This window comes from Heteronotia binoei, chromosome 5 (assembly GCF_032191835.1).
Source record: "Heteronotia binoei isolate CCM8104 ecotype False Entrance Well chromosome 5, APGP_CSIRO_Hbin_v1, whole genome shotgun sequence".
Lineage (NCBI taxonomy): Eukaryota > Metazoa > Chordata > Lepidosauria > Squamata > Gekkonidae > Heteronotia > Heteronotia binoei.
In genome coordinates this window covers 141,945,998-141,970,177 of record NC_083227.1, presented here as the reverse complement: position 1 = coordinate 141,970,177, position 24,180 = coordinate 141,945,998, and the positions used below count along the sequence as shown (strand labels likewise).

At 40.0% G+C, this 24,180-nt stretch overlaps 1 protein-coding gene across 2 annotated transcripts in view; it reads right to left on the bottom strand.

Annotated features, from left to right (window-relative positions):
• ARHGAP26 (Rho GTPase activating protein 26) overlaps window positions 1-24,180 on the bottom strand; it is a 537,491-nt gene that overhangs the window by 63,335 nt on the left and 449,976 nt on the right. The window lies entirely within an intron of this gene.

Sequence of the window (24,180 nt, the reverse complement as noted above, 5' to 3'; positions counted from 1 at the left end):
AATAAGTTCCCAGGTACAAACATTTATTCATTGGAATTCTACAAGAAATACGCTATTTCCTTGTCCAACCCCTAACTGATGCTTGCAATGAAGTGCTTCAAACAAATTCTCTACCTTCTACGTGGAATGAAGCCTCAATCATCATACTGCCTAAATCTGGCTAAGATCTCACAAACCCTGCATCCTTTCGTCCCATTATAAAATCTTCAATGGTACACTTGCCAAGTGCCTCAGTTCTCTAATAACTAGTTACATTCATCTGGACCAGGCCGGTTTTATGCCTGGCAGGGAGATTACTGAAAATTTTCATAAGACTCTGCATATTATTTCCTCGTCTGAATCTACTAAATCTGCAGCAATTCTACTCTCTCTCGACATTGAGAAAGCCTTCAACATGTCCTTTGGAGCTAACTTTCTTAAAACTGTCAGAGCAATCTACTCATGACCATCAGCTCAGATCAACATCAATGGCCAATTATTGGACAAATTTACTCTGCAATGGGGAACGAGGCAGGGTTGCTCCCTATCTCCTGCCCTATTTGCATCAGCAATTGAACCTCTGGTGGCTCTAATACAAAACAATGATAACATACAAGGTGTTCCTTGCAGATCTCACATCATGAAACTAAGTATGTCTGCAGATGACATGCTGCTTTACATCTCCAAGCCTGACTCTTCTATTCCTCATCTCCAAACTCTATGTTCCATGTCGGGTTTACAAATCAACCAGTCTAAGTCGAGTGTTCTGCTTTTCAACTTACTGGCTGCATCTGAGATATCTCTTTAACAGCTTTACTTCTTTCAGTGGTCTAAGTCTTCCATTCCATATATGGGTATTCAGCTACCTAATGACCTCTCCCAACTACTATCTCTCAACTTTAAGGCAAAATTTAAAGACATATTTTCTGAGTTTATCAAATGTGATAAATTGACTGTATCTTTTGCTGATAGATTACACCTATTGAAATCTTTTGCACTTCCAAAACTTTTATTCCTCTTCTGCACTATCCGGATTGTCATTCCTTTGTCATAGAATTATAGAGTTGGAAGGGACCTCCAGGGTCATCTAGTCCAACCCCCTGCACAATGCAGGAAACCCACAAATACCTACCCCAAATTCACAGGATTTTCATCATTGTCAGATGGCCATCTAGCCTCTGTTTAAAAACCTCCAAGGAAGGAGAGCCCACCACCTCCCGAGGAAGCCTGTTCCACTGAGGAATCGCTCTAACGGTCAGGAAGCTCTTCCTAATGTTGAGCTGGAAACTCTTGATTTAATTTCAACCTATTGGTCCTGGTCCTACCTTCTGGGGCCACAGAAAACAATTCCAGACCATCCTCTATGTGACAGCCCTTCAAGTACTTGAAGACGGTGATCATATCACCTCTCAGCCACCTTCTTTCTTGTCACTCATTCTTAATTGGCAAGCATCATTTAATTCCTTTCTATGGAAGAACAAGAAGTCTAGGGTTGGTTTCCATGTTATTTGTCATCATGGAGGGACTTAATTTTCCAGACTTACTGCTATTCTACAAGACTGCATTGTTAGCTCATGTAGTTAAAATGGTGTGTTTCAGTGACTCTACTGAGTGGTCAAAACCATTTGGATCGCTTTTACTACCGCTCTCTCCTCAAGATCCTATCTGGACTGCCTCTAGCCATCAACGGAACCTTACACTTGATGAGATTTTTAAGATCTGGGATTCTCATCATAAGCAATTGTTTCCTGAACTTTCTCATTACTCCTCCATCTCTAACCAAGCCTGATTTCCTCCTGGTCATTCCTCCTTAATTCTTCACTCCTGGAAAGCCGCAAAAGTTTCCTGCATTGGAAGTCCGGTTTCGGCGGCTTGCCTTTGAAAGAGGCTCGGATCGTCGCATCCTGAGCCGCTCTCAAATTGGGGTGTTGAGGGGTCGCCCACGAAGGCTGACTCGACTCTAGGGCCCAGGGAGGGTCCTAGAAGGCAGGGGGGTCGGAGTGGTCTGTCGGGAATGCCAGCGGTGGCGGCTGCTTCCCGAGCCCGCTTTCCCCGAGCCTCAGCATCTCAAACGCCATTTTTAAATGGCTAAAAGTCAGCTACCAGCTTATCTTCTTTTCAACACTCTGCATTCTGATCTTTAATCAACTCAAACGACCTGGATCTTTCTACCCCTGTAAGTTCTCATCAGTATACTTTTTTTTGGATGTTAGAGATGTCAGAGATGCAGGAACAAAGAAGTGGCAGACTGTGAGTGTGGCTATAGACTGAGAAAGGTGTGTGTGTGGGGGGGGAACTCTCCCCGTTTCTCTTTCAAGGCTTGCAAAAGACTCTGCCTTTGTTGAAAACTGAAATCATCTGCAAGTTTACACTAATTTGTATTACTTACTGGACTTGGTGTCTAAGCCTAACTGACTTACTGTATTTGGTGGAAGGAAGAAAAAGTTTTTGTTTCGGAGAAAGTTTCCAATTGATAAGAGGCTATGAATGCTAAGAGGCTTGGTTGGAAGATTTTTCCTTGTAACAGAAGCTGAAGTTCTGAAGTGCAAATTGTACTTGCAAGTTGGTGGTTATCTGACATTATACTACAGCTTTTGGGGTTCCGAGAAGAGGTTTTATTTTTATTTTCATCTCTATTTTTATCTGTGGATCTTAAGGATTTAATTTTTCTTTTTTTGGATATAGATCTGAAAGTTGCTCCCTATTTTTCCGTCTGCTCTTGGTTTATTGGTGTTTGGACTGTTTTTATCTGTGGGGTGCTTTTTCTTTTTTTATTTATCATACTGGTTGGATTACTTTTGGGTTTTTTTTGTTTCTTTTTTGGCTCTGTTGGATTTTTTCCCCCTTGCCTGCTTGTTGGAATTATTGTTTTTCAGTTTGGATTATTGGTTTGCAACTAATTTTTGGGATTATAAATAGGGTATTCAGCCCTGGATTATAAAATTTCACTTGTCTACTGTGCTGCACAGAAGATATTTGAAAGCTGAGGTTGTGAGCTGGTTTGTCTTTGAACTAATGTTGATGGAAATTCTTGGACAGTGAACTGTGGTCTGCTGTTTTGTCTACTGAATATCTACTGTGCTGAACGTTGTGTTTGTTAGTAGCTTCAGTGCTGTTTTGACTATTACAAATTGCTGAGAGAAGCTAGCAGCCTGTTTTTTTGTTTTTTTTTAAACTATTTGGAGAAGATTATTCCTTTGCCAAAAACAGAACACAGGATTTTAAAACAAACAGTCAATGACTTCTTTTGAATAGTTGATTTGGAGTGTGTGTATATTAATAACAATGGATAGTAAAGCAGGGGCCATTCCCAAGGAACCGGCCAAGAAAAACGTTATTAAAGAAGCGAAACCATCTTATTCACCTGATGGCCAACCGGGCCCAGGGAAATTTACACCTATGCAAGGTGACTTGAAAGATTGGCAAATTACTTTAATGTCTACCATAACATGGATGGCAAGTAAAATAGACAAAATAGATGAACAGATGACAGAGATTAAACAAGAACTCAAGGAAAATAGTAGACAGAGGAAACCAACAAGGCCTTAAAAGCATTAGAGGCTCAGGTAACAGAGAATATTCAAAATGTGGAACAGCTGGGAAAAGAACAGACCTTACAAGATTCTAGATTTCTACAGTTGGAAGTAGATAAAGTGGCCTACATGTTGAGGTTTCAAAACATACCAGAAGAGAAAAATGAAGATTTACAGAAAATACTAAGTGAAGCCTTGGCTGAAATTCTACAGGTGACTCCTCAGAGGATGGAGGATGAGTTTGACCAAGTTAGAAGGGTACCATCGAGCTATACAAGACAAAACAAACTACCTAGTGAAGTTCATTTGAGGCTGGCAAGAAAAAAGATTAAAGATGACATCCTGAAACAAGAAAGAGACAGACCCATGGTGATAGCTGGAAATACGGTAAAAATTTTAAGAGAGGTTCCTTGGCCAGTGAGACAAAAAAGGAGAGAATACCAAGTTAACAGAGTTTTCGAGAGGAAGAAATATACCCTACATGTGGTTGATGCCAGAAGGCCTTCTTTTCACATACCAGGAGAATAGATATAGGATCAACTCAATTTTTAAAGCCAAGAATTTTTTGGAAAATATAAAGAAGAAAGAAAACAAAGAAAAGGATGATGAGGAGCAACGAGAAGAAGGTTCAGGTGATGAAGATTCAAACCAGACACAGAGATATCATACAAGGCTACAATTTTAAAAAGATAAGAAAGATAGAGATAAACAAAACCTATAATGGCCTCAATTGTTTCAGTTAATGTAAATGGACTTAATTCTCCTGCTAAAAGGAGGAAGACATTTAGATATTTGGCAAAAATGGAAATGGACATAATTTGCTTACAAGAAACTCATATCCTAACCAAAGATCAAAATTTTTTGAGAATAAAAAACTTGGCAATCTATTTACAGCTACGGACTTACACAAAAGAGGAGTGGCAATTTATATTAAAGATAAATTTAATCCACAACTACAATTTGCTTCTGAAGATGGTAGAATTTTATTAGTGGAAATTACGATGGACAATAAGAAAATACTACTTGCAAACATCTACGCTCCAAATGAGCATCAAGAGAAATTTTTTCAAGATTTGCGTTTTAAATTATCAAACTTGGAGTATGTGGAACACTGTCTAATAGGAGACCTCAATACAGTGTCTGATAGGCAACTGGATAAGAAAACACATAAACAGATTAAAACCAAAAGTCTTCAGCTTCCTACAAGTTTCTGGAAATTAGCGGAAGAATTGGACTTGGTGGATGTTTGGAGAACAAGATACCCCAGTTCTAGAGATTTTACTTACTACTCTCCTAGTCACCAAACCTGGTCTAGAATTGATATGTTTTGGCTCTGCACAAGCTTGATTAAAGACCTAATGAACACAGAGATTCAAACAAGAGTCATATCAGACCACAGCCCGGTAATGATAAAACTAAAAGGTTCACGGATAAAAAGACCATGGAAGTTAAACACAGCAACTTAGAGCCAGTTTGGTGTAGTGGTTAAGTGTGTGGTCTCTTATCTGGGAGAACCGGGTTTGATTCCCCATTCCTCCACTTGCACCTGCTGGCATGGCCTTGGGTCAGCCATAGCTCTGGCAGGGGTTGTCCTTGAAAGGGCAGCTGCTGTGAGAGCCCTCTCCAGCCCCACCCACCTCACAGGGTGTCTGTTGTGGGGGAGGAAGGTAAAGGAGATTGTGAGCCGCTCTGAGACTCTTCAGAGTGGAGGGCGGGATATAAATCCAATATTTTCTTCTTCTTCTTCAATTTTGAAAGACAAAGATTTCCTTAAAGAAACTAAACTAGAAATGGAATCCTTCTTTAAACTAAATACAACACAAGAAGTAAAGATGCAAACAGTGTGGGATACTGCAAAAGCTTTCTACAGGGGGCTTTCAATTAGATACTGCATTAAAAAGAAGAAAGAAAGAGCTGAAAGTCATCAAAACTTAATGTCACAAATGGGAGAAGCTGAGAATATTAAAAAGTATCCAACAAAGTATAAATTTCAAAAAAAGGTGAGAGAAATGCAGCACAAAATGAATTTAATTCTTATGGAAGAGGTGGAGATTAAATTCAGATATGCTAAACAAAACTTCTTTGAGCATGCTAATAAACCTGGAAGGTGGTTGGCCTATAGGATGAGAAAAGAGAAGGCAAAAAGAATAATTATAACGTTGAGAGATGAGAACAATAAAGAGAAATCTCAAAAACAAGAAATACGACAATTTATAGAACAATTTTATATAAAAAAGAAGATAAGCAAGTTGATAAAACAAACTTAGAAGAATATCTTAAACAAAATAACCTTAACAAATTTACAGAAGAACAACAAAAAATTTTGAATAAATCTATAACAATAAGGGAACTTGGAGAGGCATTAACTGCCTAAAAGAATGGCAAGTCACCAGGACCAGATGGACTACCAGCTAAGTTTTATAAAGCCTATGAAGAATCCTTACTTTTACCATTTAAACACCTCATTGAAAAGATACAGGAAGAAGGTCAAATCCCAAACTCATGGCAAGAAGCTACGATATCTCTGATTCCAAAAGAAGATAATGATTTGAAAGATATTAAAAATTATCGCCCAATTTCCCTTTTAAATATGGACTACAAAATTTTTGCTGCAATACTGGCGCAACATTTGAAGAAAGTTTTGCAATTTACAATACATTATGACCAAGCAGGATTTTTGCCTAAAATATACTTGAAAGACAATGTCAGAACAGTTGGTGACATTTTAGAATATTATGAAGCCCATCCAGAAAAACAATTGGCTTTAATTTGCCTAGATGCTGAGAAGGCATTTGACAATCTTCATTGGCAGGTTCATGTTACAGCAATTGAAAAGTATGCAATGTGGGGAAAACTTTTTGAAAACAGTAGATGCAATATACTCCCTACAAAAGGCCAGAGTGACAGTGAATGGCGAATTAACAGAAACAATTAACATACAAAAAGGTACTAGACAAGGTTGCCCACTGTCACCTCTACTTTTCATTTTAGCATTAGAGATATTGAACAATCAAATAAGAGAAGATACAAGTATAAAGGGAGCTGTGATAAAAAATGAACAATACAAACTTAGAGCTTTTGCTGACGACTTAGTTTTTATATTAGAACAACCAATGGACTCTATAGACTGTTCTCATAAACAAGATTAAACAATTTGGTTGTTGGGCAGGATTAAAGATTAATTATTATAAAACAAAATGTTTGACCAAAAACATGACAGTAGAACAAATTCAGGCTTTTCAGCAAAAATCAGGATTTCATCATGAAAAAAGAATCAAACATTTAGGTGTGGTGATCTCAAATAGATGCAGCAATCTAAAAGCAGACAACTACGATAAACTGCTCAAAGAAATTCAAAAAGATCTGGAAAAATGGCATGATCTGAACTTATCCTTAATGGGAAGAATAGCTTTGATAAAAATGAATGTCTTACCAAGACTATTATTTTTTTTTTTCAAACTATTCCAATATTTCTAAGCAGTGGATTTTTCCAAGAGTTAAATAAGATGGTCATTAAATATGTGTGGCAAGGCAAAAAATCCAAAATTAAATTAAAGACCTTACAGGATTCCAAATTAAGAGCAGGTATGGGTCTCCCAGACTGGCAATTGTACTACAAAGCATCTGTATTGGTGTGGATAAGAGACTGGATGTTGCTGAAAGATAAGAGACAATTGCTACTAGAAGGACACGATTTTACTATGGGTTGGCATGCTTATCTGTGGTATCAAAGACTTGAAGGCCACTCTTACTTCAAGGATCATTGGTTCAGAAAATCTCTATATCATACCTGGTCATGGTTGAAGCCTAAGATTTACTCAAAAGTTCCAAGATGGGTCTCACCAGTAGAAGCATTTACTCACCCAAATCTTTTAAAAGCAAACCAGAACTACAGGTATGAGGATTTGTTGGGAAAAGAAAATCAACTGAAACTATAGAGGAACTAGAAAGCATGGATATTAAAATAAATTGGTGGATGAGAATGCAAGTGGAATCTAGCTATGTCAAAGATAAGGTGATAGGCTTCACTAAAGAAGGGTAATGCAGAGAATGTTCAAACTATTGTACCATTGCACTCATTTCACATGCCAGCAAAGTCATGTTAAAGATCCTACAAGCTAGGCTTCAGCAGTATGTAGATTGGGAACTACCAGAAGTTCAAGCTGGGTTTCGGAGAGGTAGAGGAACTAGAGATCAAATTGCCAACATTTGCTGGATTACGGAGAAAGCACGCGAGTATCAGAAAAATGTCTATTTCTGTTTCTTTGACAATGCTAAAACCTTTGATTGTGTGAATCACAAAAAACTGTGGCAAGCCCTTAAAGAGATAAGAGTACCAGACCACCTCACATGTCTCCTGTGAAACCTGTATAAGGGTCAAGAAGCAACAGTCAGAAAGGGATATGGAACAGTTGATTGGTTTAGAATAGGAAAAGGAGTTCAACAAGGATGTATATTATCACCCTGCTTATTTAATTTATATGCAGAGTACATCATGCGGAATGCTGGCCTGGATGAAGCAGAAGCAGGAATTACGATTGCTGGGGAAAACATCAACAACCTCAGATATGCAGATGATACCACTCTAATGGCAGAAAGTGAGGAGGACCTAAAGAACTTCTTGTTGAGGGTGAAAGAGGAGACACAAAAGTAGGCTTGAAACTCAACATCAAAAAAACTAAGAACATGGCATCCGGCCCCATCACACCATGGCAAATGGAAAGACATGGAAGTAGTGTGAATGAGAAGGGAGCAATCACTGGAGAAGATCCTAATGCTGGGAAAGACAGAAGGCAAAAGAAGAAGGGGACGGCAAAAGACGAGATGGCTGGACAGCGTTACTGATGCAACAAACATGAATTTGAGCAGACTTCGGGGGATGGTGGAAGACAGGAGGGCCTGGCGTGACTTTGTCCACGGGGTCGCAGAGTCAGACTCAACTGTGTGACTGAACAACAACAAACAGACATTCAAGATAATCACTGGTACCTCAAGTCTGTCCGACTTGCATCCTTCTTGAAATTTACCTCTCCATTATGCTGGAAGAAGTGTGGCCAACTAGGCACCTTTGCTTATTGTTGGTGGGAATGCCCGTTAGTACTGAAATGTGGGACTGATGTTCTTCAGCTGATTCAACTCATCACTTCCTACAACATACATTTCAACCCTGCTGTCATCTTCTTGAATTTTTGGGATTCTTTTTCTATCCCTAACATGGAACAGGAACTAATTATCAGCTTACTAGTTGCTGCCAAAGCCTTGATTGCCTCTTTCTGGAAGGTCTCCAATGCTCTCACTATAACCACCTGGCTCTCAAAAGTGTGGAAACATTTCATCATGGGGAAAATTACCTCTAATCTTCAACTTTCTAACTCCTCCAACTTTTCTGCTAAATGGTTTCCTTTTGTTGATTATGCCACTTCTCAAGAAATACCTCCTTACAGCCCCTCACAAACGTCTATGCTCTACTTTTAATTCTTTCTTGTTCTGCTTTTGTTTTCTGCATTTGTTTCATGACGCAGGAGCGGAAGTTACTATATACAGTTTATTTTATTTAACTTCTTTATTTTATTCTTTTTCTTCAGGCTTCTTATTTTATCGTTTATCGTATTTTATCGTTTATCGTTATTCATGGTAAACTTAATATTAATATTATTTTGCCCAAGGTCTCCTCTTGAGTTACTATACATTTGCTTAATAAGTTTCTAAGTATGCGAAGCTTTATGGTCTTATATATATGTGATTTCTTTTAATTCAATTTTTAATTCAATTTTTTACTGCTGCTTGACACACTATTTGCTTGCCTGTCTACTTGTTTATAGCTTAATGGCCTTATTTTTCTTTCTAAATATTCTGAAGCTTTCTCAACAAACTTTTGAAAAGGTTTAAAAAAAAAAAAACATTTATAGCAGGGAGAGATATGGATGTATTGTATGCCTATCAGCCAGAGCATCAGAAATGTAGACCCACTTGTGGAATTTGAGACTAACCTGAAAGACCTTCCAAGGGTCAAAATGGAAGAAAACAGCAACTGACAGTATTATTAGATCTGACAGTATTATTAGATCTGGCTGATCTGGGTGTTACCCTTCTGGATAAGGGTGAAGCACTGCCTTGAGAGATGACAGTCTAGAGATTTCATCATCTGTTTGCAGATTGGTAGGGTAAACCAGCCTGGGCCAGAAACACCAGCATCGCATTGTGTGAGACATGAACACAGAAAGAACAGTTTGTTTCATGAAAATACATTGCTTCTACACATATACCTGCAATCATGTATGTACTATATGGATAAGATCCTGAAATAATCTAAGAGACCAAAATATAAAGAGAAGCAGTGTGGTATAATAATATGGTTAGGGTTTTGGGCTACCATCTGGGAAATCCACATCCAAATCTCTATTTTACCAATGACCTTGCTAGGTGACCTCAAGCCAGTCAGTCTTCAACAGCATCTATTTATTTAACCTCAGAGTTGGAAGGGACCACTAGGATCACCTAATCCAACCCAGCCAGGTTTCACCCATCCAATATTTATGAATCTGATTTTTACTACCTAAGCACAACACTTTACACTTGTCTCCATTGAACTTCATTTCATTTGCCTGGACCCCCCTCCCCATCCAGCTGCATGTTATTTCTATGCTCCAGTGTATTAATTACCCCACCCAGTTTAGAATCATCCACAAAGCATGTTCTGAGCTCCCCTAAGTAATTTATGAAGATGTTAAACAGCACTGGACCCCCCCCCCCCAAAAAAAAAAAAAAAAACCCTGAGGAACTCTACTTGTCATCCCACTCTAGGTTGATGGCGAATTATGAGCCATCACTCTTTGGGTATGATCTACGAGCCAGGTCTTAATCTGCCTAAACTCTAATGGGGTCTAGCCCATTTCTCACCAGCTTCTCAACAAGAATATCACAGGGAGCCATATCAAAAGCTTTACTAAAATTCAAATAAACTACATCCACCGCATCCCCCAATCTACCAAACTAGTAATTTTGTCAAAAAGAGAGAGAGAGATCAGATTGGTCTGACAAGACTTGTTCCTAAGAAAGCCATGCTGACATTTAACCATCACACTGTATTTCTCCAAGTGTTCACAAACAGACCCCTTAATAATCTTTTCTAAAATCTTTCCTGGAATTGGTGTCAAACTAACTGGCTGATAATTTCCTGAATAATCTTTTCCCTGCTTTTTAAACATAGGCAGAATATTAGTTTCCTCCCAGTCCCAATATGTCCCTTTGTCCTTTGAAGAGAAAGGTTCGGAGAGGATATCCTCCACCTCTTTCAACACCCTAGAATGCAATTCATCAGGTCCTGAAAACTTGTAAGGATTTAAAGCAACCAGATGTTCCCATACCACATCCCTACTTATTCTAACTCAAAATCCCTCTACTTCATTATCCCCACTCTCCCTTCCCCATTGTATACTAGTTAAAAGCTTGGTCATTTCCCAATAACTCTTTAAAACTCATCCACCACCTTCCTTAAAAGAAATCAACATTTCCTTATTCCTTCTCTTACTCCTAACATGATTAAAACAACAACACCCCCCCGCCCAATGCATATTGTTATTTACCTCCCACGACAAATGAAGCTCATTTTGGGCCTTAGTCCCCTGGACTCTTCCCCTACAGTTCTTATGCAGGTGGGTAGCCATGTTGGTCTGAAGCAACAGAAGCAATAGAATAAAGTTAGAGTCCAATGGCACCTTTAAGGCCAACCAAGTTTTATTCAGGGTATGAGCTTCATCAGATAATAGAATGCAATGCAATGAATAGTACTACATATAGTACTATACTACATATAGTACTATATATACTATATAATATATAATGAATAGTACTACATATAGGGAGTGGGCAGTGAATTAGCATGCAAAATAGTGAAAATGTTTTTAACAGATTAAAAGAATAATAAGTTTGGTTCTGGTTATCATTTGCCTGGGTTCAATTTGGGGAAGGACAGCAAAGACAGTAAACATGTAAGAATTGGAGACTGGGAATTCATGCTTATTGGTCTCTTCTCAAGCATGGGTTTTAAACTAACAATTTATTCCTCTTAGAGGTGTTTCTATCACCTAATTACATTCTAATATGTAGCATAGTATTACAAAACATTATTCCAGTACAGTAATACAAAAAAGAAATACATTAGAATACAGTGGATGAGTAACTCTATTTGGTGGGAATGGTTTCAGCATATCTAATGAGCTAAAGAACCAATATCTCTGTTGAGTCCTGGAGAGGAGTTTGTTTCAAGTGTTGTAATAATTTGTAATTCAGCAATTTCCCTTTCCTTTCCTACAGATTTTAGCTATCCTTCTAGATTTGTCCCTATCAATAGGTTTTTCCTTCCACTTCCTATATTTAACCCTCTTCAACCACAGATCATTAAAAAGTCCCCTATGAAGCTAGTCTCGTTTCCTATGATAATGTGCCTCACAGGATTCAAAATGGGGAAGACAGAACTATGTATGTTGCTCTTAACATGTTGGCAGAGGGATGGGATGAAATGCAATAGACAGACACCTAATAGTAACAGCTAAGTGGCTTTGGTACAATTTCTGAACCTTTGCAGAAGGAAAAAAAAAACCCTGTACAGCCACAACTGTACAGGAAAATGAACCAACTGGTCCTCAAGAAGTACAGGTTCTCTGAGGAATGTGCATCTAATTTAACTTTTTACCACTTGCTGCTGATATTCAGGAAAGAAAGTAATGCAGGCTGCACTGATTGTCGTACCCTGTTTTATATTGCTATGCCATGTTCAGATGAGGTACAACGGTTTGCTCTAACTTGTTTGGACTAAAGCATCACATTGCCTCTTCTAGGCTATTCTTCTGCTTTTACTACTGGAATCTTTCTCTGGTTTTCATTTCCTCGAATGAATGGCTGCATCTGTGTCTCCACTCACTGGAATACTTGGCTAATGTTATCTTATATAGATTCAGCACATTTATATAGATTCAGCACATTTCCTGGAGTGGGGTAGGAGTACACAGGTGCAGTTCTTAAACTGCAGCATTTATTAATTAAAAAAACCCCCACATACACAGAGAAAGAAATGAACAACCCTTTCTAAACATGCAATTCCAGAAAGAAGTAGCATACATGTGCAGAAATGCCCCAATGATGTCTGGAAGAGTGACTGATGACAATCAAATGAAATTGTATGTGACATGAATGCTGAAGTAGACACAGTCCAACCTTCATTTACTGTCAGTGAGATTTCAGTTCCTGAACAAGCAAGAAAGAAATTGTGGAGGGAGGTTTCCCTTGAATTCAGAAGGACTGGCTTCGTTTATTGAATGCTCATCTATTCCAGCATCCAGCTTCCAAGAATGTTTAGCCAGGTGCTTCCAGGAAGCCCACAAGCATATGTTGAAGGCAACAGCCCTTCCCCATTGTGTGCTTCCATAGCAACAAATAATTTAGAGACATAAAGCTGGAATGGTTGTAAATATTTTTATGTGTGTGCATCAGAATTACCATGGAAATGGTACACAAAAGTCAGAGAAATACGCTGTAAAAATCTTTCTATAAAATCCTATCTCTACTATTTTGCTAAAAATAGCTATTATTAAATATGGCTGACTAGCTCTGGTTTTTTCCATTTTCTTAAAAAAACATTGTCTATACTGAACATATTTTCATTTTAAAGTCCGAAATATATGTTACTCTAAATATGAATAAGGTTGTCCTTAAATCCAGAGATTGGAGCCATGAACAGACAAGACAGATCTTTCTGTCAGCCTGAAAAGCACTCCATGTTTGCACAAAAATTCTGAAATCTATAACGAACAGGCAAAAAGAAAAACACTGGGGAGTTAACCCCCCCAATATTAGAATTCTACCCCATGGAAACCAGTGTTGTGTACTGGTTAGGGTTTCAGATTAGGATCTGGGAACCCCAGATTTGAATCATCACTCTGTTGTGGAAGCTGAGTAATCTTGCACCAGTATCCTATACACACACACACACACACACACATATATATATATGCTCTGACCAGCTGCGAGTGGGTGGGTGGGTGCCTGGGGCTGCCTGCCTCTCCATGCATGGCTCTGCCCCCTTGCTATATTTCTCTCCACGGCCCTAGAGCACTCCCCAGTGCCTCTGTCACCAGGGCTCACTGAGAGAAGACCACAACTGGGTTGCCCCAACAACAGTGCTTGGCAGTAACTCAGTGCTCAGTGGTAATATCTCCTGGTGAGCCGTGGCAATGGGTGCTGGCGATGGGCCATGGCTGCCACTACTGGGTGGCAACTGAGGTAGTGCACAAAGATAAGGCAATGGCTGAGGGGGCCAGGCAGCACTCTAGGGTAGTGGAGAGAAGTGTGGCAATAATGTTCCCAGCACCACCACCATGAGGGCTCGCCGGGAGGAGGAGGCTGCCACCATTGGGTTGCCCCAGCAATGGCACTCAGCGGTCATATCCACGGTGCCACCACTATGAGGGCTTGCCAGAAGGAGGCTGCAGCAGATGCGTCTGGGTTGCCCAAGTTATGGAACTGGTGATCCATGGGTGCAGGTGACCAGCTATGGCTGCTGCCACTGGGCCTTCTGCTGCTGGGTGGGCATGGCACGTGGATCATGTGGGGCCCTGGCCAGCAGTAAAGGAAAATGGCTGCTATAAGGAGGTGAGTCCCCTAGCCTTTTTTAGACTCTGGAGGCTGGATGTGTGTGTGTGTGTGTTACAGAGTAGTCTCACCTCACAAGGTAGCAGTTCGATGCCCAGCTCCTCCCTGAGCGTGAGTGATCCTACAGAAAATGCACTTGCTATCATAGCTGCTGCCACCTTTCCTCCAGCTGCACCTGCACCAGCTCTTGTGTCAGGGACTGGGCTCTGCAGCAGGAGATGAGCCCAAACTCCCTCCTTCCTTCCCAGCTATCACACATTGCTTTCACTACCCTTCAAAACTTATAAAACCTCAGGCTGAAAACACATACCATTGACTCTGCTCTGGTGTTTTGGCATAGATAAAGGTGGCTCCTTAGAGGGAAAAGGGAAGATGCTCCCTGCCCTGATGCAGTCCCTCACTCAGCTCTGGGGCTTGGCTTCCTCTCCTCAGCCTTCCCCCAGCTCTCAAAGCAATACTCAGTCCTTGAGAAGGGGAAGGAGGGATGGGGTGTTGGGGGGCACTCACCCAGATCCTCTTTCTAGAGCAGGGGTGGGGAACACCAGGCCCAAGGGCCGAGATCACGTGGTCTGGCCCTCGGGGATTGCTGGACTGAGCCAAGCCCTGTGGCAGCCAACCTGTGGCCCAGCCACTCTGTGTGGCAGCCTCCCTGGGACCTGGCTGGCTGGCCAAGATTGCAGTGGGGCCTGTAAAAGTCACTGTCACAGTTCAGGTAAGTTTCCCCCTCATTTCTTTATTTCCCTTTATTTCCTGATTTCTTTGTTTTCCTTTATTTCAATTTCTTCCCCCCTTTATTTTCATTTATTAACTTTTCTTTCCCCATTTCTTTATTTTCATTTTTGTCCCCTTTCTTTCCTTTTATCCCCCTTTCTTTATTTCCTTTTATTCCCTTTTCTTCCCCCTACTTCTTCCCCTTTATTCTTCTTTCTTTCTTTTTCTCTTTCTTTCTTTCTTTCTTTCTTTCTTTCTTTCTTTCTTCTTTCTTTCTTTCTTTCTCTCTCTCTCTCTCTGTGGATTGGCTACATCAGGGGTGTGTGGCCTAATATGCAAAGGAGCTCCTGCTAGAATTGCACCCATGATGTGGCCCAATATGCTAACCAGTGTGTGGCCCAATATGCTAATATTAGGGGTGGTCTAATATGCTAATGAATTCCTGCTGGACCTGGGCATTTGCCTAGGGCAGTGGGCCAGGTGTGTGCTTGTGTGTGTGTACCAAATTAAGTTCTCCCCACATGACTTCAAATAGCAAAACAATTATTTTTATTAATTTTGCTGGTCTGAATCATTCTTCCTTGATGGAGCACTGTATTTTAAGCTGATAATTTTATATGACCCGCAAATGATGTTATAAATATCCAAATGGCCCTTGGCAGAAAAAAGGTTCCCTGCCCCTGTTCTAGAGCCTGTTGTATTTCTCCCACAATGGGCCTTATTCCTAGTGATATAATGTGGGTGACAGCTAAAAGACAGGCTGGTGAGTGGGTAAGAAGGAGTGACAGAAGCAGAGAAAGGTGAGGCTAGGCGGGCTGCCAGGAGGAGAGAAAAAGAAAATACTGTGAAGAAGGGGATATAGATGGAAATAATGAGGTGTCCCTCTGCTAGCCCTTGCCACTCGCCCACTGTGCAACTGGGCTTGGGCCAGCTCTTGACGGTGTGCAACTGGGCTATAGTTTTTCCAAGTAGAGGCTTTCAATCCAGGAGAGGGAAGACTGGAAAGCTGAAGCTGTGGAGGGCGGGGGGGGGGGGAGATAAAAGTAGGTTGCAGGTGGGTGAGAAGGGAGCATGAAAACGGAAGAGTCTATGGGGGTTTTCGGGAAAGGAAAAGGAAATAGTGCGGAAGGGGCACATGAGATGCCCCGCAATCAGTCCTTGTGGATTCCCACTCTTGGGAATAAATGAAAGGCTTCATATAATGCACTTACATATGAATAATGCATAACTTTTATTCTAACATGTCAAAATGGGCCTTTCAATGCCTCCCCCTAAAGATTCCAATACACAAGGAAAAGAAGGCATGCACACGTATTTCCTTTAACATTTATATAGACAAATTTCTGCTCTCTAATGGAAATAACGTGCCACTTCCACTCAAACGTGTATTTCCTTTCTTGAACAAGACCACAGAGACCTTCCTGCCTTTATTAACAAATAGTAGCTTGGAAAGCTGAAGGTCTTGTCTTATGTTTCTGCTCACCACATACATGCACCCAAGGTAGAGATCTAGCAGAGGAGTAATGAACATGGATCTTTACTGGGAAAACTGATTTTTGGTTGTCAGTGCCCTCTTTTCTTACATATATTGAACAGGCGGGAAGGGCTGCGGCAGCAGGTATACTGCTGGAAGACAGGCAGATACCTCTTGTCAGCTGAGGCACATGATAAAGCAATGTGTTTGTTTTACTAGCTGCCTAATGTCCTACAGAACCTGTTAGTTCAGGTTGGTGTTTAATATACAGAATTGCCTCACAGGACATCTGAGGACAGCAGGGAACTCCTGAGCACAGTGTATACAACTGAATCATGCTAAGGGTCCTGGTGACTAATAAGACTTTTGCTTTGATTGAAACATTTCTAAAGAGAATGTCGAAATGATGGCAGTTAAATACTCCAATTGTAACACGCACATTGGCTGAACTAGAAGCAGTTCCTTCTCTGGTAGGGTCTAACTATGAGCAAATTAGGTCATGTATTAAAGTAATGATAATATGCATGCTACTAATTACCCTTGTAGCACCTTTTGAAAACACTTCACATGCATTCTCATCTCAGTAATCCTTCTCCCTATAAAGTAGGCCAATATTATTGTTTCCCACTCACTGAGAATTGTGGACCAGGGGACCTGGGGACCAGATCAGGCCCCCGGAGGGCTCCATCAGGCTCACAAGCAAGTCTGTTCCCTTTTGCCTCTCTCTTATTTCCTTCTGGGGAAATATAGAAAAGTCCCGTATGAAGACCGACGCTGTCCTTGTGCTATGGGAGAGGTGGAGTCGATGACTCATATGTTTTTTCGATGCCCTTTCCACCAGGTACAGAGGGATAGGTTTGTTTCCCCATTTGTAGTTAAACCAATGGCAGACGCGGACAAGGCATGTTTGGAGAAACTTTTGGTAGATGCAAGTCCAACTATCTCTAGACAGATAGCCAAATTTTGCCATTATCTTGTGAAGTTCCATACTAAGAAACAAGAAACTGCATGTCTTGTATGATCTCTTGGAATTTTAGTTTATAAATGTTTTTTATACTCTGATTTAAAGGATTTATATAAATTGGAACTGACTTGAATTTTAAAATTGGTTCAATTATATTTTAGTTATCTTGGATTGTATAGGTGGGGAAATGTTTATGTATTTTATTGTATTTTATGGTTTTTTAGGAGGGTATTTTATACTATCTTAGGTATTTTAGGAGGGTTTTATATGATGTGTTATAGTTTTTATATTGGTCTATGACTGTAATAAAGTTCATTCATTCATTCATTATTTCCTTCTGCATCACAGCTTGTTTTGCAGACTTGCTCTATCTCACAAGAACTATAGAGCAAAGCCCCTATTTTCTCCATTGACTGAAGTTCCTCCCTTGGTGAGGAAGGGGGGAGAGCAATCCAGGGTTGCTATCTCAGTCACATAGCAGAACTACTGAGCCAAGCCCCTCTTCTTTCTATTGGCTGGGGCACCTTCCCCTCCTCATCCCCTGGGGAGGGAGGGAAAGAGCCAGAACTTCCTTGCCCGCTCAATCACAGAGGATACAAAGCACCTTTAAGGTCAACAAAGTTTTATTCAAGGTATAAGCTTTCTGCCTTACTACAGAGAGAGAGAGAGGGTTTTGTTGGTTTGCTATGCCAAGGTTTTCCTCGGTGCAACTCGGTTTGCTTCCCCCCTTTCAATGTACTCATGCCTTCATGATCCAGTCTTTCTCAGTAGGAAAGCAATGTGAATTATGTAGATGAGCAATAACAACAAGCCACTGAGTATGTGTCCAGACCAAGTTCACCCAGCACATTCCCTTTGTAGAGTGCTATTCTTTTAAAATAATTGTGTTCCATGTGACACATATAGTTACAGTCTCTAAATGAGATGAATTTGACATAAATGCTCTTTTCCTGTAATTTATCAAAGTTAGTATTCAAAATCACAACATATAGCTCACCCGTATAGCATGCTCTCTGCATAGATTCTCTCTGCACAGAGATGGCAACGGTATCTACAATGTCCTGTGTGTCCCTTGGATTCCCAATCAGGTAAAATGTGTGGTAAAACTCTTTTTACCAGTTGGTAGGACATTATGGATTGTCAGATCACCAGGTGCTTAAACCTATAATATATTAATACTTCGGTATGAATGGGATAATATCATTTAAACTGTGTGTATAATTGTTAAGGCATCTCACAATATTCTCCTTTTTCAACCGCAATGCTATGTTAATGTTAATGTCCAAGTTTTATCCTATTATATTGAAGAATCAGTTAAAATCAATTTGTAATATAGGAGAAAGAAATTACCTGAATGAAAATTCCTTCCAAGCACAAAAGCAACGAAGGTAGCAGAAGGACTTGTTTCAATATTGCTTATATCTGGATGATATTGTACATTCTTATTCCATGTCCAAAAAAGGTAAGCAGACTCTGTTTTCCTTTGCATTATCTATGTTAGCTGAGACACTTGTGAAGGACAGTACGGAATCAGAAAACAAAAAGATTACTTCTAGCACAAAAATGTCAGAAAGAGGATACTAAAAAGGATGCTAAAATTAGAATTGTTGGGTTGGGATATTAACATCTATTGAATGGCAAGCACTGGGAAGAGGGAATTCTATGAGTCAGCAGCCAAAAATATCCTACAGCTTGAGGACAGAATCATGCACACCACAGGCTATAATGCCTGAGCAAACAGACCATATAAGTGACCTCTATTTTTACAAGTCAACAGCAAAGTATCACAAAACTAGAGCTATGGTATATTGAAAAAGAGCATAAAATTAGACAATATTTCCAATTGCATATTGAAACAGAAGATTTAAACCCTTTATCTCTGCTTACAATAAGAAATATTATTAGCCTAAATACCATCTTTATACTTGTGCAAACCTTTTCAGCACTACAATATCTGGTGCTTAATTTGCAAGCATGCTGAACTAAAGCATCCCACCTTTATCCAGACGCAGTGGTCATTTAGTAGAAAAAAAAGGTGCTGGAGCTCCTCAGCACAACTCTTTGCATAAGCCTGCTATTGCCATTCAGCACCTGAAACCATCTTTATAAAGTTTATATCTCTGGTACCTTGTGTTACATTTTATGGCACAAATGGCCCAGCCCAGCAAAGTGACATTTATGTCAGATCCCGCTATCATAACAGTTTGGAGAGCCAGTTTGGTGTAGTGGTTAAGTGTGCGGACTCTTATCTGGGAGAACTGGGTTTGATTCCCCACTCCTCCACTTGCACCTGCTGGAATGGCCTTGGGTCAGCCATAGCCCTGGCAGAGGTTGTCCTTGAAAGGGCAGCTGCTGTGAGAGCCCTCTCCAGCCCCACCCACCTCACAGGGTGTCTGGTGTGGGGGAGGAAGGTAAAGGAGATTGTGAGCCGCTCTGAGACTCTTCTGAGTGGAGGGCGGGATATAAATCCAATATCTTCATCTACCTCACAGGGTGTCTGTTGTGGGGGAGGAAGGGAAAGGAGATTGTGAGCCGCTCTGAGACTCTTCAGAGTGGAGGGCGGGATATGAATCCAATATCTTCATCTACCTCACAGGGTGTCTGGTGTGGGGGAGGAAGGTAAAGGAGATTGTGAGCCGCTCTGAGACTCTTCGGAGTGGAGGGCGGGATATAAATCCAATATCTTCTTCTTCTTCTTCAAATGAGTTCAACACCTCTGCTATAGATAGATGATGGGAAAATTTGCTCATTGAAAAATGCACTAATACTTGAGCAGGGAAATATCTAATTCAAGCACTCGATGAGCTGATTTAATAATAATTTTAAAAGCATTTTATAGGTTCCATTCCAGTCCCATAAAAGAGATTATTAGCTCGAATGGGATTACGTTTCATTTATTTACTTCATTTCTCACCTGCTCTTCTCCCCAGCGGGAACTCAAAGTGGCTTACATCATTCTCCTCTCCTCCTTTTTATTCTCACAAAAACCCTTTGAGGTAGATCAGGTTGAGATACTGCAACTGGAACCGGGGCACCCAGCAAACTTGCATGGCAGAGCGATTTGTGTAAGATGCTGCAATCATGCAGGAAGATGCTGATCGCTATTTTAATCAACATATGGTGACTTTATTCAAGAGAAAACAAATGCAGGAAAACCTCTAGCCAATCAAGACATGAGTAAAACCTGGACTGGGAGTTCTCCAGATTTTAGTATCTTGGAATTCGTTTAAAAATGTCAAACAGATTACTGAACATTACAATGTGGGTTTCTGAGATCTTAGTCTGACACTCTGACCACAGTAGAAAAGAGAAGGAGTCCAGTAGCATCTTAAAGACTAACAAAACTTGTGACTTTTGTGAGTCACTGCTTGCTTCTTCAGATATGGCTAGAATGCAACTCCATCTGTTTTTATAACCACACTAGGGCATGCTTCAGTACCCCATTTAGTTTTTGAAGGAGAGGATAACCTCCCTACTTTTAGAAAACATTTAATAAGGGAATTTATCTGAAACACCAGTTGTTTCTGGGCTAGGAACCCACCTGAAGATAACAAGATGCTAAAGTCCTTCTAGATAACTACACAGAAACAGATTGGGAATGCATTTACAACTAATTTGCCTCTTAGGTTGCAGAAGGCATGTGGTAGAAGTCTGAACACAGGACAATGTCTTGGGCCTGAAGCCAACAAATCTAGGCATAAGGGTGATCTCTGTAAGTCTTCTGTCACCACTGTTCTGTCATCACTGTGCTCCCTCTCTCTTGCCACATAAGAGGAAAACAGGAGGGGCTTATTTCTTGGTGGCTTTTTTCTTACTAGCTATTTCTCTGCACCTAAGAAATGTGTCTCCCCATTCTCAGGATCTCAGAATCCCAATTGGGAAATGAAAGCAGAAAGCACATTTCCCAGAGCGAGTAGAGTAACACAATGAAAAGCTGGCAAAGTATTCTGTTAAGAAAGGATGCATTCAAGTTGTGCCAAGAAAGGCTACATTAAAACTTGCCAGGGACCTAATTGCTAAAAAGCACAAAATGCTGTTCTGAAGGTTTCTGAAGAAATGTAGCCTTTGGATACTACAAATCAAGCATGCTGTTTATTAAGCAACTTTAGACTGAAGAGGAAAACTTTATTTTACAAACCATCGTATTTTGGGAGTATTCTGAACCAAAATGGGAAAATTACAGATCAATAGTGAGAGGAAAGGGCCTTTCAAAGACTGCATTGTTCTCTATTTCTAAGCCTTACCCATATACCTAATTAACATACACAAACACACATTGCTTACATTTTAGCTAGAAACAAAGAATAAGAAAGCAAAATGCAAGTGTTGCTGATTAGTTACAGGAGAATATTGTTTCTTTTATTTATGGAGGCAAAAAAAGAGGGGTGTTACTAATTAACTGAGCCAGAGGACTACTGCAATGTCTCCTAAAACAGCAACTTAACTCTTGAATTAATAAAGTATGTCCCTGTGTTTGCTAAAAACCCTGAAGTATAAAGCAGTATTCACCTCACCCATCCTGCTCACAAGGCAGTTCTTGCCTTTTGTCCCATTGACTCAAGAAAGGGTCAATGGTCTTCAGCTACAGAATGACAGATCTTGGGAAGTCTTCCTTGGTAACCCACTAGATCTGCAACAATAAATCTATGAAGAGGCTGCAAAGTCTCTGGAAGTCATAGTGACAACAACCAGCACTGAACAACAGGCACCTGCAAATTTTACAGAGCAGGAAGTTATATTAAATTATCTATTTGATTCCTTCCAGACAGGGGTGTGCATTCTGGTCTATCTGAACTGAAAAATATATCTGAAAAACATGTTATTGGTATTTTGGGGTATATTTTGGCTTCCCAAATGTATTTGGGTTTTCTTGGGAAAACTGGAAAAATATCCTGGATATATTTAGGAATTACGGGTAGATTAAAAAACAGAGCAATCTGCTCCTGCTTCTCAGCTGTTTGTTGGGCTTCTACTGCATTAGGCCCTTCATAGTTTGAAGGGACTGCAGAAGATAGCTCAGGAATCAGGATCAGCAGTGCCAGGAGGAACAAACTGTTCCCATCTGCGTGGCTTGGGGCTGACTTCTCCTGCAGCCAGTTTTAAACCAGGCTGCAGGAGAAGCCAGCCCAGCCAGGATCTGTGTGCCTTGGGGAGCAATCTTCCTGTGGCATGCAGATCCTGGAGCTGGCTTCTCCTGTGGCGTGGCATGGTTGAAATCAGACTGCAGGGGAAGCCAAGTTAGCCTCAGGATCAGGATGGCTTTCAAAAAAAAAAATCTGATATTTTTCTTCTCGAGTCTATTGGACCAGAAAAAAACAAACCAGGATTTCCAAAAAATCCCAAAGAATATTGATTTTTTTTTTTTTTAAATTGCACTCCCCTACTTTCAATCAGAACTTCACCATTCTACAGTTTGTAAAGTATATTAAGATATAACTGTAAAGTATATTAAGATTCAATATACATAATTGTTCTGATGAGGAATTTTATTTGTGTGTTAGAGCTTAATTCTAAGTTAATGAGTTAACAGAGAGATTTTCACCTATTTTTCATTTTTATGTATTGTAATTAATGTAGTTCGCATATCCATTTGACAGACATTCCTGCTCAACAACATTTGGATGCTACATTTCCCTTTGTTCACTATTATCTTATTCTCAAATAACTATCCCCAGGTACAAACAACTTGAAAATGAACTGCTACTTGCATTATATAAGCAGAAAAAACATTTTTGTTTTAAACAGTCTTTTTTCATGAAGGTGCAAAATATTTTGGCACATCACAGAGCTTCTGAAACAATTTTGAAAATGTTCAGAAATTTGTGAATGAAGAAGGGAATGGGATACTGAAGAGGGCTTTCCTCTCTATGTGACGAATGAAGCTGCCTTATAAGAAGTCATACCACTGGTGTGTTTAGTCCACAACAAGTCAAACCTTTGGTGTGTTTAGTCCAGTCACATCTATTCTATCTGGACATGACATTCCAAGATATCTTGCAGAGGTCTTTCCCCACCAAAAATCCTTTAACAGGAGACATTAAGTATTGATATTTACATGCATGCTTGTTTAAAATCTATTAAAGTTTAAAAAAACAGGAAATGGGGGAAAAGCACAGCCAAACAACTTGCCTGTATTCTAGGCATGACACTGCTATTTTCAAGACTAAGAACCATTCCTTCAACCAAATTTCCTATATCTTGCCCTTAAAATAAGCAGGACTACTTCAGAACAAAGTGTTCAAGAGATGCATGAGCTGCTTCTGTGCCTTGGGCAGATCCCAACTTTAGTACTCCCTAAATGATAATACACAGACAACTAGAAAACAAGCAGCAGCATGCAATCTTTGCTTGTAAAGTACACCTCTTCTGCTTGTATTGTTGCCACTCAGATGCACAGCCTGAGTGCACCAAGTCAGACATTTTGGAATGGAGAAAGAAAAAAATAGTGTGAGTGAGCTTATGAGGTTTTTATTGCATTTTCTCCTTTGTCACTGTCAACACACCAGTTCAACGTTACACATGCCCATATTTGTGTATCTACTCACTTGTTAGCCTGCTGATTGTTTGTACTTTCTTTTTAAATGCCTGTTTCCAAAATCATAGCATACAATACTTTGGAAAGTAAGATTATCCTATCTTAAAGTATATAGTAAGTATGTTCAGTAATTTACCAATTAATTTTAAGGATTTACAGTGCAGTACCAAACATAGTTTTCAATGGATTTACAAGGGTGTAACTGTGCTTAGGATTGCACAGTAAATCCTTAAAAGCTGTTCACTGGTAGTTCTTTCACCAGGTAATCATGATGTCTACAGTGGGCAGATATCCAGGACATGTATAAAAACTACAGAGGGGGAAACTTACTGGT